The sequence below is a fragment of the Cantharellus anzutake genome (genome assembly GCF_015039405.1).
Source record: "Cantharellus anzutake strain C23 chromosome Unknown EI90scaffold_100, whole genome shotgun sequence".
Classification (NCBI taxonomy): Eukaryota; Fungi; Basidiomycota; class Agaricomycetes; order Cantharellales; family Hydnaceae; genus Cantharellus; species Cantharellus anzutake.
Genome location: NW_024067050.1, coordinates 65698 through 83987, shown reverse-complemented (window position 1 = coordinate 83987; position 18290 = coordinate 65698).

The following is an 18290-nucleotide window of genomic DNA, read 5'->3' as shown; positions in this document are numbered from 1 at the left end:
AAAGATATAAACAGAATGCATGCCAAGTGTAAGGGGTTGGTGTAATCTGTGTTGCAACACTATCCATTCATTTCTCTTCCTCAGTTCTCTAACACTATTAAGCTTGAGACTGAGGTCAGCCACTACACTGTTTTATTATTATAATCTATAGAAAAATATAGGGTTATGGCAGTTCCAGGGCCGGGGTCGGACAAGATGACAGTAGACCGCTAAATAAAATTGTCGGCACAAACATCTGTAAATACATGTTTCAAGGTTGTCCTCCAACATAATCTTCATGTATCTACAGCTACGGACTTCTCCTTTGGTTGACACAACTTTGGGATGCAGGCACATCTATGCGCACTATAATTCCTACTAAGTGCCAGCTCTTCCAAATCTTGGCACTAGCAGATGTCCGGTGCTTCGCACCACACGTTATCGCGCCAAACCCAATCGCCACAGGCTGAGGCTTTTCCAACTATATAGCAAATCCCCCTCATGCCATCCAGCGCAGTGAACCAGATGTTACCAACAAACCAGTTCTCAGTGAAAACCGTAACATTTCGGTTGCAAACTGTGCCCTGAATCGTCGTCCCGAGCAGAGCACCGCCTTCTGAGATGGCAAGTACCTCTTTGCAGCCAATGTCTGTGGTGCAAACCTAAATAAGAGCAAATTTCACTTCAGATTTCGGCTAGCCCTCACCTCCCGGTGAAGGGATCAGAGAAATTACTTCGTGGCCACTGTGGGAAGTGAGTGCGCCGACATGGAAATGAGCTGCGACAATGGGATGTAAAGCAAGCGTGGTGATGGTACTCCAGACTCTCATTGCAATTTTTGGCGAAGTGCGTACTGCTGCTAATAGCCAGTGCAGACGACGTGAGGTAGCTATCTGCCTAGCGTGAATCAGGGAGTAGCTAAGCCGTGGGTACTTGGAAGAAAGAAATCTATCGGAGGTTATATAGCAGTTGAGGCATCCGATCAATGTTTGAAAAGTGTGTTGATTCTGGTCCGGATCGGATCGGATCTGATCCGCTAGGAGCCATAATAACAACACCGTCATCGACTAATTAGGTATTTGGATCTAGCAACCAACAAGATTGTGAGTGCTACCGAGACGACAACATCTTTGCATAGTTACATACATAGGATTTGCGAACTGCAATCCTGACTTGGCGAAATCAAAATATTACAGAAATTACGGAATGTGAATGCGAATGCGAATGCTCGTACATTCTCAAAGTGTGGCTCCCAGAATGTTGTACTTGGCTACTGGCACCTTAACGATACCACAAAACCTTTAGTATTGGCTCTTCAATGTGCGAGCCGTTCCCATCGGATCCACAGCATCAATAGGTAGTTGATAGGTGGACCGGACGGAGTCATAGGACTTCCCGACAACCAGCGCTGCCATTGTCAGTACCTGCGACCGCAACGTCGTTAAACTAAGATAACGGAAACAATACGCTCTAAGTACACAATAAACAACAGAAAACGGGCATAAGATACGGGAGGGACCATCAGCTGTAAAAAACCGGATGAGTCGCTGGCTCTACCAGCAAAAGAAAGTCCCCTGGACCCCGACAAGGCAATCATATTAAGCCTAATACGCTGTCGGGCCCCCATCCGGTAGGGGCTAGGAGCAGGGTACACGTTAAACTGTTACAGTTTTCTGCATCCGGGTAATATGATCCCGCAAAGATAAGGTACATACTGCCACGAAGTACACATACAGAAGTACCGCTCGTCCCACATCGAATACCAGCGGAAGTACACCAAAACGGTGTGTATCCTCAAGGACTCCTAAACAATACCATGACATACAATAACGTACAAATAACACCCCACACAGCAGTCCCTCCCCGAACAGCCAATATCCAAGATAGCCCTCTATCATCACCGTCGCCCACTAAATACCTTGAGGAAGATGACACTATGGTAGACGGCTCCCCAAACAAGTCATACCGACAAAGTACCCTCGCGGCTAAAATCAGAGTCCCCATTATGACCGAACTACCCTTGTCCGTACTCCCACCCACCACGTCCATACTCGAAGTAGCCAAACGCCAGAGGTCTCCCGAATCGGCCAACATACAAGGGCCAAGCCTCGCGCCCCCACCCCCTCCTACTGTAGGAAGGGCTCTACTGACAACCAGATGATGGCTGACACCCAAAATCCTATCATACACCCAACCTCCCTCTCGAACTCCCATACGACACCCGAATCCCGGCCACGGCAGATGCCCCGGACTCTGTAACAGCGGCAGCCCAGCGCCCACAAGATGGGCCCGGAATGACCTCTTCAACTACGTCGACCTCGACGGCGAACTGACCGACTTCCGAGCCCGCAAGAATTCTTGCCGATATCAGCGACGACCGCCTCGCTCAATGGAGATCCATCTCAAGAACTATTCTATCATACCCGCTAGACGCCAAGCACAGTGCCGAAAGTAACCAGAAATTCAGGAATAATCTGACGACCTTTCTTAAAAGGGCCTTCCCTCAATCAGGCCCAAACATTACGGTCCGTCCGCAAACCCATGACCACTCCGGAACCCCTTGGGGCTTCCTCGTGGAAGGCCTCCACCCCTCACATATGAATAGAACCCCGGTATACTCCGAGGACCCCCTGATCCAGGAAAGGGCCGAAAGTCGGCACACAGTGCCCAAGCTCTGAGTCAGGGAAGGGCCAAAACTGACCTTTTGGCACAAAAGATGTATCTTGTGGAGGGCCTTTTAAGGAAGGTAGGCCAAACTTTGATCTGGAGGAGGGCCTAGATGGTACCTATTCAAAAAGTAATTTACAATGACAAATGCATTGAAAAATCCTTCCAACCTCTGTCCACCTTGTTCTGCAGCTGTCAGGGACAGCTCCGAAAGCGGCAAAGTCCTGGTGCAAGGGACTCGATGGGACAGGTGTTGGCTATACATAGTGGCAGTCCCATTGCAGGGTGAGCATCCCCGACCACTTGGTCTGAAGTGGGAAATTGAGAAGAAGGCTGCTTCTTCTGTTCCCACTGCAGGCACTATTATATAAGATAGGTGATGTGCACAAGTGATTAGCTCATGGAAACATCCAAGCTGATCATGTGCAGCCAAAGTTGCTCAGTCTATGTGGAACAAGTGGTGGTAACATTGATTTTAATTGTGAATCTGCTGTTTAGCTTTTATGTACTCTTTAATGATCTCTTTTGTTGCTTCAGGTGGTATTTGGTGGTGGCCACAGTACTTTTTGATGGCCCATGCTGCATCAGACCCATTGAGTCCCTGCTGATATCCATCCATATATCTTACAGAACAACCAGCTGTCAGGGATGCATCCAGGGTTGAGGGGGCCCAGGTGTAATGCCTGCATCAGCAAAAGGTCCTCAGGGTTTCACTTCAAATGGTTTGAAAACAATTGAGTTCACTTCTGAACTGAATTGAAACGTGACACCTTGTCACGACCCGACATATCCGTCACTTCCCTCTATGCGCCCTAGTGCCACTTGGTCCATCCCTCCCACTATCATCATCATCTGTCCACCCATCCGTCCACCCATCACCCTCATCCGCACTTCCTCCCTCACGCGCGTACCTACCAACCTAGGTTGCCCGCTCCATTGTTGTCCGCCCCCAGCCGGACGGCTTGCTAGACGGCCGGATGGCCTTTTCTCTTTTGTCTGCTTGCGGACTATTGTTCCTCTTATTGTTCCTTGCTTGCCTTTTGTTGACCAAGTTTGCCGATATTGATTATTTGTTCCTTTCTTCATTCATTAATATCGCACTTGATCCACCATTCCTTCCGGGCTGGTCTCATTTAGTTACTTGTGTTTATAATGCATGTAGGTTACACCGGATGTACCTTAGTTCGTATATCGACTTGGATTCCCCCTCTAAACTCTTATCCTCATCGTAAGGCTTCTGTCTGAAATTGGGACACCAACGTAAGAACGAAGTGCAGTGCTCCACCCGAGTCGCTGAAGCTAAAGTCCTGCCCCTCTGACCTTACGAGCCTGGACGACCTCGTTGTCATGACCGACAAATCCTGGGGCTCCGTCAGCGGCGAATCAATGCCGATAGGCGAATCCGCCGACCCGAAACCCAATCTAACCAGCCCCCAATCCGATGTCTGGCCCCCTGCCCTATCAACCATGCACTGCATCCAGTCCTCCACCCGCATCTGGACCTCTGCCCGCATCCGGACCTCCACCCGCATCTGTACCTCTGCCCACCTCCACACCCTCTGGACCTCTGCCACTCCTGGTTGCCCTCCACACCCTGTGGTCAGGCCAACACTCCCCTCCGACCTTGCTGGCCATCATGCTGCCCTTGTTTGTGACGGCACTGACGGACCACCCTCTGTTGCGGACTTGTCAGCACCGCGCTGATTTCCATGTCCCTTCACGGACCTGTGTCGGCACCGCACCGACCCCGCTTATTTGCGGACTTGTATCGGTGCCGCGCGCTGACCTCCGCTTTTCTCTGGCCATCTTGTCACTCGGCAGCATACCATTCATTCCTTGCCGAGTGCCTATACTGTTCATCCATTCATTCGCTTAACTTGCCAATATTGGCACTTGATCCATGTGCTGATGCACTTCTTATTACCTGTCAATATTGGCACTTGATCCGCTTTTGTTTAGTTCATTGCCTCCCATTTCCCGGGCTCTTGTCCTTCATTCAGTTTGACAATCCCCGCTTATTTCCGCGCCGGACCGCGCCGGACTGACCAGTCCTTCTGTGTTTCCCTCCTGCCTATTTATATCCTGTAAATACTTTCGGGGACCTTAGTCTGAAATCAACTAGAGTACCCCCCCTGTCTGGTCTGAGTCTCTCCTTCTGCAAAGGGGGCTTCCCCCCCTCTGAGTCCGTGCTCGCGGAGTCCGCGCTCCTCCTACAGGTCCGCTCCACCCACAAGTCTGGTTTGAAGTCCGCTGTAAGTGTCAGTTTGTAAATATGGGATCTCCCCCAAACGTCAAGCTCAGGGCACAGCGCTCCACCTGAGTCGCTGAGGCCGCGATCCCACTCTGCTAACCTTGAACAGCGCTTCTGGACGCGCCGCATATTTCCGCCCACATATCCACGCGTGCGCGCTCCAACAGACCTCTGCCACAATCTCCGACACCAACAAAATCCAGTCTCTGACAATATTCCAGATCTCTGACACTCGTGCGCTTTGCGGGTCACCCAGATACGCGTCTGGCACGTTCCTGACAGTATATACGAACTCAAATCGCTCTTACGTTCTTTCCTTGCTCTATCATTGTTTCACTGAACTATGTCTAGAGCTTATCAAACCCGTTCACAGATGCGCACCGAACCTGGTTCTTCTAGGCTTCCAGGTCTTGGGATGCTTGAAGAACTTTTGTGCAGACATGACCTAGACCCTTCTGAACGTCCGCCATTCCAAAGCTTTACAGCTGACCGTGACGACCCTACTTCCTCCTCCACTCCTGCACCCTCCCGTCAATTCCGTCGTTCCATATTCCAAGACCATGACGAGGCAGCTGCTGTTGAGAGAGATGTCGATCCGGACAGCCAAGCTGATGACTATAACCCCGAAGCTTCTCGTAACCCTACTCCACGTCCTGATCCTGCTAATCCCCTAGACCCGCCAGACTGTCAGGGACGCGTCCGGGGTCGAGAGGGCCCGGGGGTAATGCTCGGCACTGAGGCCGTCGCGGGGTGTGGAGCGGGCGTGCGTACTGGCGGGCCCGATCCGGGACAGTGGTCCCTGGCCACTCAGACTGAAGTGGAGAATGTGTTATTATTATTAAAGAGGAAAACTATACTACTTACCTGAAGTGGAGAATGTGAGAAGAAGGTTACTTCTTCGGTTCCCACTTCAGGTACATTTATGTACATGCGGCTTGAGTCACATGACAGGTGCCACGTCATCCTCGGAGGCAGCCGCAGGCATCCGGGTGTCCCCGTGGGGGATCCCGAGAGCGTCCGCTACATGCGCGCGTGCTGGGCACAGCGGGAGGCCGTCCGGGGTGTGTGGGCCGGACGGGTCAATAGTACATCGATACAAGGGAAGGTGGTCCGTGTAGATAGAAAGAAATAAACAGGAAGAGGAACATGAGAAGAATGAAATAAAGAAAGGGGAAAGAAAAGGGAAAAGAGGGGGGAGGAGAGGGAGGAAGGAGGGGGGAGGGGGATAGACAGCGGGGAGCGGGTGTGGTGTGGCCGGGTGGGCCCGGGTGGGCCCGGGTCAGGTGGGTGTGCCCTGACACTTCGGCCCGCACGACCCCTTTGGTGATGCTGAGCGTCGTCTGAGTACTCTGACTATGTTGGATAATCACAGGATCGCCAAGTACGTCATCGAGTTTAATCGCAATGCTTCACAGTTACCCGGATATGGTGAGGTTGCCTTGAGGCACCATTTCTATAATGGGTTGCCGGATAGGATCAAGGATGAGATCACTCGTTACGGTAAGCCACGCTTGTTGCATGACATGCGCTCTCTTGCCCAAGATATCGATGGACGATATTGGGAGCGCAAGGGCGAGTTGTCGCACCGTCCGAGAGATCGAGCTACCTCACCCGACTCCTCCAAGCAGAACGCGAAATCGGGCAAGAACCCGAAGTACTCTAAGTCCTCCAACCCTCCTGACACCACGTCCGACCCCTCCACCTCCGCTGACCGCTCTACCAAGGACCCTAAAAAGTCTAAGGGAAAGCAACCCGACTCTGATCTGTCCTCGAAGCTTGACAAGAGTGGCAAGCTCACCAAAGAAGAACGCCAGCGTCGCTTCGAGAACAACCTCTGCCTCTTCTGTGGGTGCTCTGGGCATGTGGCCAAAGAGTGCCCTAAGTCCTCCTCCCGTGCGGCCAAAGCTAGGGCAGCCCAGGCTGAGGATGTCGCGGATTCTGTGGTGGATTCGGACGAGGAAAAAAACTAGATAGTGACCCTCCGGGCCCCGTATGACCGGTTGGTCACACTGACCCTCCTCGTACGTCTAGAGTCCTGCGCTTGAACATGTCTGGACTATCCGCTCTCCATTCTCTTTCTGTTCCGATCTCTTTTTCTCCTTGTTCTGCTGATGGTCGATTTCCAACTTCAAGGGAGTGTGCTCCCGGCTCTGATCTATTTTCTGCTTCAAGGGAGAATGCTCCCGGCTCTGCTCTGTCTTCTTCTTCCGGGGGGTCTGAACCCCGTAAAAATATGTCTTTTCCTTCTTCTCTTCCGTCTGGAAACTTTTCCGCTCTTATTGACTCAGGATCTTCTGACACCTTTGTAGATACATCCTTCGTCAATAAACATCACATCTCCATGTACCCTGTCGCGCCTCTGCAACTCCGACTATTTGACAGCTCCATGAACTCCATGATCACCCAAGCCATCAATCTGCCCATCCGATTCGCCACTGGTGAGGTTACTCCGACGACATGTTATGTCACATCGTTGGATGGCTCTTGCGCTATTGTCCTAGGACATGACTGGCTCACCCGACACAATCTGTTGATTGACTGGGTCTCGAGCAGTATAACTTTCCGGATGTCTGTGCAATCCAGTCCAACCACCCTGAGCTCTCCTCCCGTAGTTGTGGACCCAGTCCCAATGCAAGGGAATCCAACCTCCGACCCACAGTGTGCATCTGTCCGTCAGGCAATCACAATTGAGATCGTCAGTCCGGCTGTGTTTGCCCGGACTGCCCGACTCGATGGGTCCATCACTTTCTGCCTGGAAAATCTGTCCACTTTAGCAGAGTTGCGCTCGACATCCACCTCTTCTGACCCCATTGACCTCTCAACTGTTCCTAAGGCGTATCACGAGTTTGCGGATGTTTTCAGTAAGAGTAAAGCCAATACTCTCGCGCCGCACCGTGAATATGACCTGAAGATCGAGTTGGAGGAAGGCTCCCATCCTCCCCTTGGCACCCTATATTCCCTGTCCCAGTCTGAGCTTGAGGCTCTCCGTACATTCCTTGACAAGCACTTGGCATCCGGTTTCATCCGTCCTTTGTCTTCAACCCACGCTGCGCCAATGCTCTTCGTCCGCAAGAAAGACGGTTCTCTACGTCTTTGTGTGGACTTCAGGGGCCTCAACAAGATCACAAAGAAAGATAGGTATCCGCTGCCGCGTATCTCTGATCTCCTAGACGTTCCTAGCCATGCGAAGATCTACACCAAGCTCGACCTCCGCCATGCGTACCATTTGGTGCGGATAGCAGTGGGCGATGAGTGGAAGACTTCCTTCCACACGCACTACGGATCCTACGAGTGGCTCGTCATGCCATTCAGTTTGACCAACGCACCCGCAGCCTTTCAGCACTTCGTTAATACCATCTTTGCTGATCTTCTCGACACTTGTGTGGTAGTCTACTTGGACGACATCCTGGTCTATTCGGAAGATGAGACTCAACATGAGGATCACGTCCGGGAAGTCCTGAGTAGGCTACGCAAGCATGGGTTATTTGCCAATCCGCAGAAGTGCGAATTCTCAACTGACACTATGGAGTATTTGGGCTACATCCTTTTGCCGACTGGTTTGTCCATGTCGCCCAAAAAGATTCAATCCATTCAGGATTGGCCCGAGCCCCGTAAGGTCAAGGACATTCAGTCCTTCTTGGGATTTGCAAACTTCTATCGCCATTTCATCCATGATTATTCCAGTATAGTTCTTCCGCTGACCAGACTCACCCGTAAAAATGTGGCTTGGTCCTTCTCTGATGAGTGTCGTTCCGCCTTCCTTCGTCTCAAAGAAGCTTTCACATCTGCCCACATCCTTACTCACTGGGTACCCGATCGTCCGCTAATAGTTGAAACTGACGCGTCCGACTATGCAATCTCAGGTATTCTCTCCATCCGTTGTGAGGATGATGAGATTCACCCGGTTGCTTTTCGCTCGAGAACGCTGACAGTGCCCGAACTCAACTACGATACCCATGATAAGGAGCTCCTAGCTATCTTTGAAGCTTTCCACTCTTGGCGACACTATCTTGAAGGCTCTGGCACTCCTATTGACGTTGTCATGGATCACAAGAACTTGGAATATTTCACCACTACCAAACTCTTGACCTGCAGGCAGGCGCGATGGTCAGAGTTTCTCTCGCAGTTTAATATGGTTGTCCGTTTTCGTCCGGGAAGACTTGGCGCGAAACCTGATGCGTTGACTAGACGCTGGGACGTCTACCCAAAAGAAGGGGATAGGGACTACACCCATGTCAATCTGCAGAATTTTCGCCCTGTCTTTACCACGGAACAGCTCTCGGCCTCCCTACGAGCCACCTGTTTAGCCACCCCGGTCCTCCAGGACAGCTCTATGGTTGACGTCGAAGCTATCCACTAGGACATTCTCACCACCCTGCCATCCGACCCCTCCATTGCCGAATATCTCTCTGATCCTATCCCTGCAGACTCTCGTTGGTCCCTAGACATGGATGGCCTGTTAAGGCTCGATAAGCGTATCTATGTACCGGACGCAAACGATCTTCGTCTCAGGATCTTGAGATACAAGCACGACCATCCACTCTCTGGACACTTTGGTCAGAACCGCACATTGGATCTGGTCCGTTGAGAGTATACCTGGCCGGGTATCCGTTCATTCGTCAAGGACTATGTTTCGTCCTGTACTGCCTGTGCCCGTGCCAAGGTCCCTCGTCACAAGCCCTATGGCTTGCTGAAACAACTCCCTGTCCCCGGTCGCCCATGGAACTCGATATCCATGGACTTCATCGAACAGCTTCCCCCGTCCTCTGGCTTCATGGCCATCCTGGTAGTCGTTGACCGTCTTTCTAAGCAGTGTGTCTTTATTCCTACGCACAATACCATTGATGCGCCCGGCCTCGCTAAGCTGTTCCTCCTCCATGTATTCTCGAAACACGGCGTACCCTCCCACATCACTTCGGATCGAGGATCCGAGTTCGTATCCCATTTCTTCCGCTCTCTAGGTAAGGCTCTTGACATCCGCCTTCACTTCACTTCGGGTTATCACCCAGAAGGGGATGGTCAGACCGAGCGGATGAACCAGACGTTAGAACAGTATCTTCGGGGGTATTGCAACTACCAGCAGGACAATTGGGCTGAGTTATTGCCCTTGGCTGAGTTCGCGTACAACAATGCCCCTAATGCTACTACTGGCGTCTCTCCGTTCTTTGCCAACAAGGGATACCATCCGACCCTCTCCGTCCATCCGGAACGAGATTTGACTTCAGTATGCGCCCAAGAGTACTCGGTTGATCTCGATTCCTTACATCAGTTCCTACGTGAGGAAATGTCCTCAGCGCAACGGCGTTATCAGGGCCCTGCAGACACTAGACATTCACCCACACCCGACTTTGAGGTTGGTACTATGGTCTTTGTTAAGGCTAAGTATTTTAGATCCACCCGACCCTCGAAGAAACTCTCAGAAAAGAACCTCGGGCCCTTTGAGATCATCGCCATGCCAGGAACCCACTCCCGCACCATCCGCCTTCCTGAGACTATGAGAGCCGTGCACCCGGTCTTTCATGTGTCCCAACTCGAACCGGCCATCCCCAACACCATCCCCAACTGCGTACAACCTCCGCCTCCACCTGTTGAGATTGATGGTGAACCTGAGTATGAGATTGCTGAAATACTAGATTCAAAGTTGGATCGTAGGCGTCGTAACTGTAAGTTACTGTACCTGGTACGTTGGCTCGGGTATGATGGGACGGATGAGGAGACTTCTTGGTTGCTGGCCACGGAGCTTGGCCATGCCTCTGACTTGGTTTCTGACTTCCATGCGCTTTATCCTGACAAGCCGGGCCCTCACTTTTCTTAGAGTGCTCACGCATCAACTGGCCATGTTTCGACTAGGGTATGGCATGGTGGAGGTATATACAAAAATGAAAAAAAGAGAACTTCAGGGCAACGCGCCCACACCACGGGAAGTATATGTGGGCAGGTCACCTGCTCCCCCACCCTCCGACTTCTCCTTCTTCTTCCTCGACCTCTCCTCCCGCGTAATCTTGGCGACCTCGCTGGGCAACTGCCTCACAGTGTCAGTCAGCTCCTTGAGGGCGTCCACGATCGCCTCACCCCACTTCTCCACATCACCCCCATCCTCGTCCCAATCGTCCTCCTCATCCTCCATATCATCTTCCCCATCCTCAGACACGTGTACTGGCGCCTTGGGTGAGATCACCCATGGTTTCTTTTGCTGTGAGGGCATCGCGGTCCCCACTCAAATCGTGATCAGGTCGCATTTGGCCCTGGCGCGCTGAAGGAGAGAACAAAGGAAGGTCAGTTGGGAGGTTCAAACGAGACCACCACCAAGCTGTTCCCTGGTTCTTTAGTTAGGATGGGGAAGTGTACTAGTGTTATTTATTGTAAATATAGTACCAATCCGAGTGTTTTGGCTAATTCTATTTTTATGGGTTAGTTTTAAAGTTCCTGGGAATTGACTTACAGATAAACCGAGCCCTGCGGAGCTGTTTCTTTATTGAAATTTATTAATTTGTCTAGGTGTAATTCTGTGTAGCGTTGTTTAATTTGGATTTAAACTTGAATTTAATCTTCTACTTGGTGAAGTTTCAAAGATTCTATTCAGTTAATGAATTTGGATTGTGTCTGGAGTGTCCCTTGGGTTTATTTTATTTTTGTCTTATTTTATTGCTTGTTTTAACAGTAGCAAGATAACTGTTTTGTGTTTACACTTTGAAATCTGGAGTGTTAACCAGCTCTCCTGTTGAAATATCTACTTAATATTTCTCTCCTTAATTGCTGCCTTTTACTACAGTGGCAATCTTAACTGTATATCACTTTTTCGCACTGGAGTGACAACCAGAAATGCTTGAGAAAAATAATACTCTATTTTCTTACTTCTCTAAGGGGGGCGAAAGTCACAGAAAGGGTCTCCCTTTTATACTCCTTGGGTCGCCTTCCTTTTTCATGCTCTACCTTCTATTTACAGGATTTATTTACAGTGTATTTTTCTCAGACTGAATAAAAATGAAATTTTCATGCTATAGTTCTACTGCGCTTTTGCTGCGCTGAACTGCGGTCAGACTGCGCCTAGAATTCTTATTGTCCTCCCTCGCCTAAGCTATTTTAATGGTTAATTGGAACTTGGCTGCGCTGCATTTGCCGCAGTTACCTATTTCAAATTCCCTGTATATACCATTAAATTTGCTATGACTCGATGATTCTGAATTCAAACTTCGCATTACTATGCGTACGGCTGTGCTGAGACCTTCAGCTGATTTATTCCATTTTTATTTAGTGACATTTAGTTAAAATGAGACTGAAATGGTAAATGAATGAATTATTCAGGTTTAAAACTGAAAGAAAAAGTTGCTAGTAGTCAAGAATTACTCAAACGAATATGTTATAGCTCTCCACTTCATTAGAATATCGTTCCCTAAAATTCCCGCCATGGTCCGTCGTAGTTTAGTGGTTTTCATGAATTTCGTTCATATTCCCTGATTCCCCTTTGTATTATCACATCCTAATCCTCCATATGTATTGTTCGTTGTTATAGTAGGTCGTCCTTGAAGATTTCATATTTTTATGTATTTTTATTTAGGACTCTGGACCTCTTGAAGCTGTTTTCCCGCGCGTTTTCAGGTTTCTAACTTCATGTCCCTATATCTCATTCATTTCTGGATGTTTTCTCACGTTCTTGGTATCATAAATTTTCATTTATTCCCACCTTTCCAATGGTACTAAGGTTGTGTCCTATTTCCTGGTATTTGTTGAGTTAGCAAAAGTTCGCGCGCACATTTGGTAATCACGTGCGTCATTCCCATAGTCGTTCATATGCGGGCGCCGTTTCCGTTTAATTGTTCGGGATTTATGATATGCGTGGGTGTTTATTTCTTTCATATGGGCTTCTGTGATTTATTTCAGATTTTTCCTTCATGATCTAAGGTTGTTTTGCACTTTCCGTGCTTTGTTTTGACCGGGCTCTTCCGTATTTGGATGGAAATTGGTCTTTGCGATCTGCCGAAGTGCGGATCTCGGTTCCGACGGCCGGTTCCCTGCGCATTGCCACCCTCACGTGTCATTACACATGAAGCGGATTTCTATATTCCCGTCATGGGTATAACTTCACAACGGCTGGACTGTTTGGGCTGAAAATTTGCATAACTATAGTTCCCCATTTTTAATAATTTCCTTGTAAATTTCGTTGTATGTTTTAATTATGGATCCTACGCAAACATCGTCTTTTCCCTAAGCTCGGACTTTTGATGTTTGTCATATCCGTGCATACCCGACCCCGACCCGACTTCCGGACCTCCACCCTCTTCACCTCCGGAGTCATAACCTACCGCTGCCTTTCCGATACTCACCTTCGGTCTTGGCAACACACCCCTCCTCTTACCTCTCCGACCCCTTCTCCGTCCGTTCCGATACTCATCTCGGACTGAACATCGCCCTACTCGCCACCCTTCCTACAACTCTGCTCCCCCTCACCACACCTCCACCCTCCCATCATCCCCTACGCTTTCTCCGTCCGTTCCGATATCCACCTTCGGACCTGACTACTCTTCCTTACCTGTCCCCTCTCTCATTCCTCCGCCACCCTTCCACCAAGTTACGACCATCCACCGCTGTTCCGTACTTCACACTCGGACACCGTTCGTACCTTACTCCGAGCCTCCGTCATAGTCCATACCTCGGACTTTGACTCCACCTCGGTCTTAGTCCATTGCATTGGTGACCTCATACTACGTGAACACCATTGCCAATATTCCTCGGACTTCCAACCCCGCCTCCGTAACCTCCGTAAGCTCCGCAACCCCCGAGCTTCGCGGACCGCCTCCGGCACTCTCGCCGTTTGTAATGTATTTCTCGCAATTCCCCCTCATCCCTATTTGGACTACTGCTTCTTTCTATTCTAGCCAGTTAGTCATCACCCCCACTTCCCCTCATCCTCCTGCCCCTCTGGGCCTCGCCCACTCTACCTCCTTTCGGATGTATCACAGGTCTTGCCCTATGACCTTCGGTACCGCTCTGCTCCCTCTAACCCTTTGTTCCCGTTCGGACGTCTTCGTTCCGATTCGGTCACCCTTTGTTTCTCCTTGTGCTTTTGCCCCTTCCTTATATATATCGGCGCTTGTACATACTCGTCTGGTTTCAGTCCGAAATCGACCTGAAATGCCCCCAAGAGACTTCCTGCTCACCTACTGTGAAATTAAGGACCAAATGGACAAACAGCAATGGCACAGCGCTCCGCTTGAGTCGCTGAGGCCAAGGTCCCTCCACGCTAAGTCTCCAATTCCACTCCGGAGTCGTCCGTTTCCGCCCATCTCTAACAATGTTACTAATCCCGTTATTGGATATCTCATTAACGCATGATCCTTTTATTATGAAAATTTGGGAGGAGTAAGATTGGATCCCTTCCTTTCTAATGGGCTATCAGGCTTGTCTCGGTCGTTACTGGTTAATCTTCGCGCTTCCCTTTTAGGCATTGTCCTCGTTTTTGCAGGAGTTTTAGTCATATCTCCGTTGTTTATGAGTAGTTTCCCCTGTAATTACTCTCATTGGGTTCGTTTGGTGGACATCTATATTTCCTATTATAAACACGACTTTGAATTTTGCATTAGTTCCTGAGGAATCCTTGTTCCGTGGTACTTCCATCCTTGGCTACGTGTGCGGACGTGGGAAAGTAGTTTCCGTGGAGGTTCTCTGATTGTTTTTATAGTCAAATCTTGGTCGATTGTCCTAATTCTTGGTTTAATATTTGCTATAAATTCCCCCGAGAATTCCGTCTCGTTGATGGTAAGCTTGAAGTATTTTTGCTATTTTTCTTTCTTTCGATTTATCATGTGTAGTCATAATAATTCGTAAAAATTCGTAAAATTCGTTAAAATTCAAGTCCTTCTATCTACTTGTCATATGAGGTTGTGTGATTTATCTGGCATATTTCCATAATGGGTTTCCATAGTGTGGCCGTTATTTCTCCTACAGCGCATGCAGTTCGTGCACGCCTGGTACCTGCCCTGCTCACAAACCAGCTGGGACTTGAGGCATTGACCACAGGGGGGCTTTTCCCTTGCAGCCTGTGGCGGGTCGACTGAGGCCTTGCGCTAAAAAACAAAAACAAAAAAATACTTGTGTTAGCCTCAGGGATCACGTGGCAGTAAGTGTTTGTAAGATACTGGCTACTCACCTTGCCTTTGGATGACCCAGCCGCCCATGCCTGTTGGCGCTTCGCCTCTGCCTCCCGCTCCCTGGCCTCCTCTTCCTCACGTCTTTTCTTCTCTTCAGCCGCCCACCTAGCTGCCTCGGCCGCTTTTTTGACCGCCTTGCGCCTCACCCACTCATTCAGCTTCGCCTGCATCATGCAGGCTCGTCGTCCGTCGCCTCCTGGATGTCCTTCTCCTCCCAGGACGCGATGTTGTGAAGATCAAGAGTTTTGGACATGAAGGGCGGGTTATTGAGTAGAGCTGTTGAGTAATGACTGGACTCAGTCAAATTGATGGAGCGAATGTTTGATTTCACACGCGGATTCAAATTCGGAATTGGCCGAACGATTCCCATGTGCACCAATTGGGCCTCCAGGGGCGTCGGCCCTAAGAAGGGGATACTGTCACGACCCGACATATCCGTCACTTCCCTCTATGTGCCCTAGTGCCACTCGGTCCATGCCTCCCGCTATCATCATCATCCATCCACCCATCCGTCCACCCGTCACCCTCATCCGCACTTCCTCCCTCGCGCGTGTACCTACCAACCTAGGTTGCCCGCTCCATTGTTGTCTGCCCCCAGCCGGATGGCTTGCTAGACGGCTGGATGGCCTTTTCTCTTTTGTCCGCTTGCGGACTATTGTTCCTCTTATTGTTCCTTGCTTGCCTTTTGTTGACCAAGTTTGCCGATATTGATTATTTGTTCCTTTCTTCATTCATTAATATCGCGCTTGATCCGCCACTCCTTCCGGGCCGGTCTCATTTAGTTACTTGTGTTTATAACGTGTGTAGGTTACACCGGATGTACCTTAGTTCGTATATCGACTTGGATTCCCCCTCTAAACTCTTATCCTCATCGTAAGGCTTCTGTCTGAAATTGGGACACCAACGTAAGAACGAAGCGCAGCGCTCCACCCGAGTCGCTGAAGCTAAAGTCCCGCCCCTCCGACCTTACGAGCCCGGACGACCTTGCGCGCTTTGCGGGTCACCCGGATACGTGTCTGGCACGTTCCTGACACACCTTTACTAAAATGCTTTGGGAAATTGGTCAATTCGGCCAGTTTCATGGTATTAGAAGCAACAGGATCATCAGAAGTGTCCAAAGTTGACTGTGACAATTTCCTGATGTGGCACTGAGGCCGTCACAGGGTGTGGAGCGGGCATGCATACTGACAGGCCCGGTCTGGGACGATGGTCCCTGGCCACTCAGACTGAAGTGGGAACTGTGAGAAGAAGGTTACTTCTTCAGTTCCCACCCCAGGTACCTTTATGTACATGCGGCTTGGGTCACATGAGGTTTTCCATGTCACTCTGCATACAGCTGCATCATCCAGGTGTCCCCATGGGGGATCCTGAGGGCATGTGCTGCACATGCATGTGCTGGGTTGCACCACAAGGCTGTCCAGGTCATCCGGGGCTGGGTGTGTTGTGCGCGTGTTGTGGGTGGGTCAATAATACATAGATATGGGGAAAGGTCGTCTGTGTAGATAAAGATAGAACAAAGAACAAAGGAACAAAAGAACAAAAGGACAGAAAGAAGAACAAGAGATGAGGAACCATGATGGAGGGTGAGGAGTAGAGGTGAGCGGGATACTGGGTGAGGGCAGGTGGAGCCGGGTCGGGCAGGTGTGCCCTGACATTAGCAAACCTGGGAGGACTTGGTAAATATGGAAGTAAAGAGACATAATAAAAACCCTTACTTCCTCATTGCCTAGATTGTCACCAAACCCAATGCCTCCTTTGCATTTGCCTTGACATCTTCAATCCGTGATGATGGTGGGCACTCACAGTAGAGCCGCTTAGCAAATCCCCAGACCTGTTCTATGAAATTTAATTCACAGTGGAACTTTGGGAGGAAGAGAACATCAAAGCCAGCACCCTTGCAATGTGAAGTCAGGAGGCAGTCAACATTGATGAAGTTGGGTTGGTGAAATAAAAGGTTTCAGCAACAGCAGTGGGAGGCCTTCACTTGGCATTTTGTCAGGGCCCAGCCTCAGACTCGGAGGCTCCCTGACCTCAACCCCCATCTAACCTGTCCTCACACTATGTGGGGCATGAGATGAGAAGAAGGGTAAAGGTCTCATCTCCCTGCATGGTTGCTATATAAAGGAATGGGTCACATGCCCACAACTATACAGCTCCTAGAGTTGTGTAGTGTGACCTGGAGGGAACATCCAGGTGGCAGTGCCCAGTAAGCGTGGGAACATTCTGGGCAAGCTGCTCACTCAGAAAGTTCCCATGCTATCCCATGCACATGTGTACACAACACACAAAGGCAACAAGGCAACAATCAAAGAATAAAGGGAGTAAAGTAGGTGGGGAGTCCAGGGCACCCTAAGGCAGGGTGCTGAACCCTGACACATTTGAATCCCTTGCATTCAGCTGGAAGCTGGGATGTATAGCCCCACTCCTCTAGAAGTTTGGGCATACCCTTAAACTTTCCGGCATAGGTTGGGTGATTGTCTGGGTAGTAAAGACTTTGTGGCTGGCTGTCAAACAATGCATCAGCCATCCACTTCTTGATTATGTGTGGTTTCCCATTGCTCTCATACTGTATATGATCTGTCCTTGTTCATTGCATGCAGAAACAGATACACCCCAGTCCTTGGGGAACTTTGGAATTTTGAGCACAGAGAGAGAGTCTTTAGCATGCTTGGCATGGGTCTGGGCATTGTCAAAGATGAGGACATGTTTCTTGTTGGGGTATGCTTGAATGTCAGGGATCAGCCCCTGACCCTGCTGTCAGGGCACCCAACCACACCCCAGAACCACCTTCCCAGACTTCCCCCACTTCCCTGACCTCCCCATCCCTACATATCTCTCACAACTTCAGCCCGCATGTGAGCCCGTGGGAAAAATCACGTGGGTCAAGGTGAGCAACTCGCCTTAACCCATGTGACACCTTTTCCGAGTTGCGGGAACATGCTCGGCTTCTACCCAGAGTCACGTTATGAACTGTACAGTACACTTCCCTTTTATAGTAGCCAAGTGGGGAATAGGGAAACTTACCCTTCTTCTCAACTCAATCCCTGCTTAGGCAAGTTGTAGTTACCCTCTGTAATACATGACAACTCAATCCCCGCTTAGTCCCTTCAGTGAGTTTGAGGAGCTGAGGGCAGGGTCTAGCACCCAACCACCCGGAACACCGCACACACCTAGGCCTGAGGTCGGGCTGTCCCTGATCAAGGACCGAGCCCTGACATTGAAGAAGAATGTCCATAGCTTGAGAT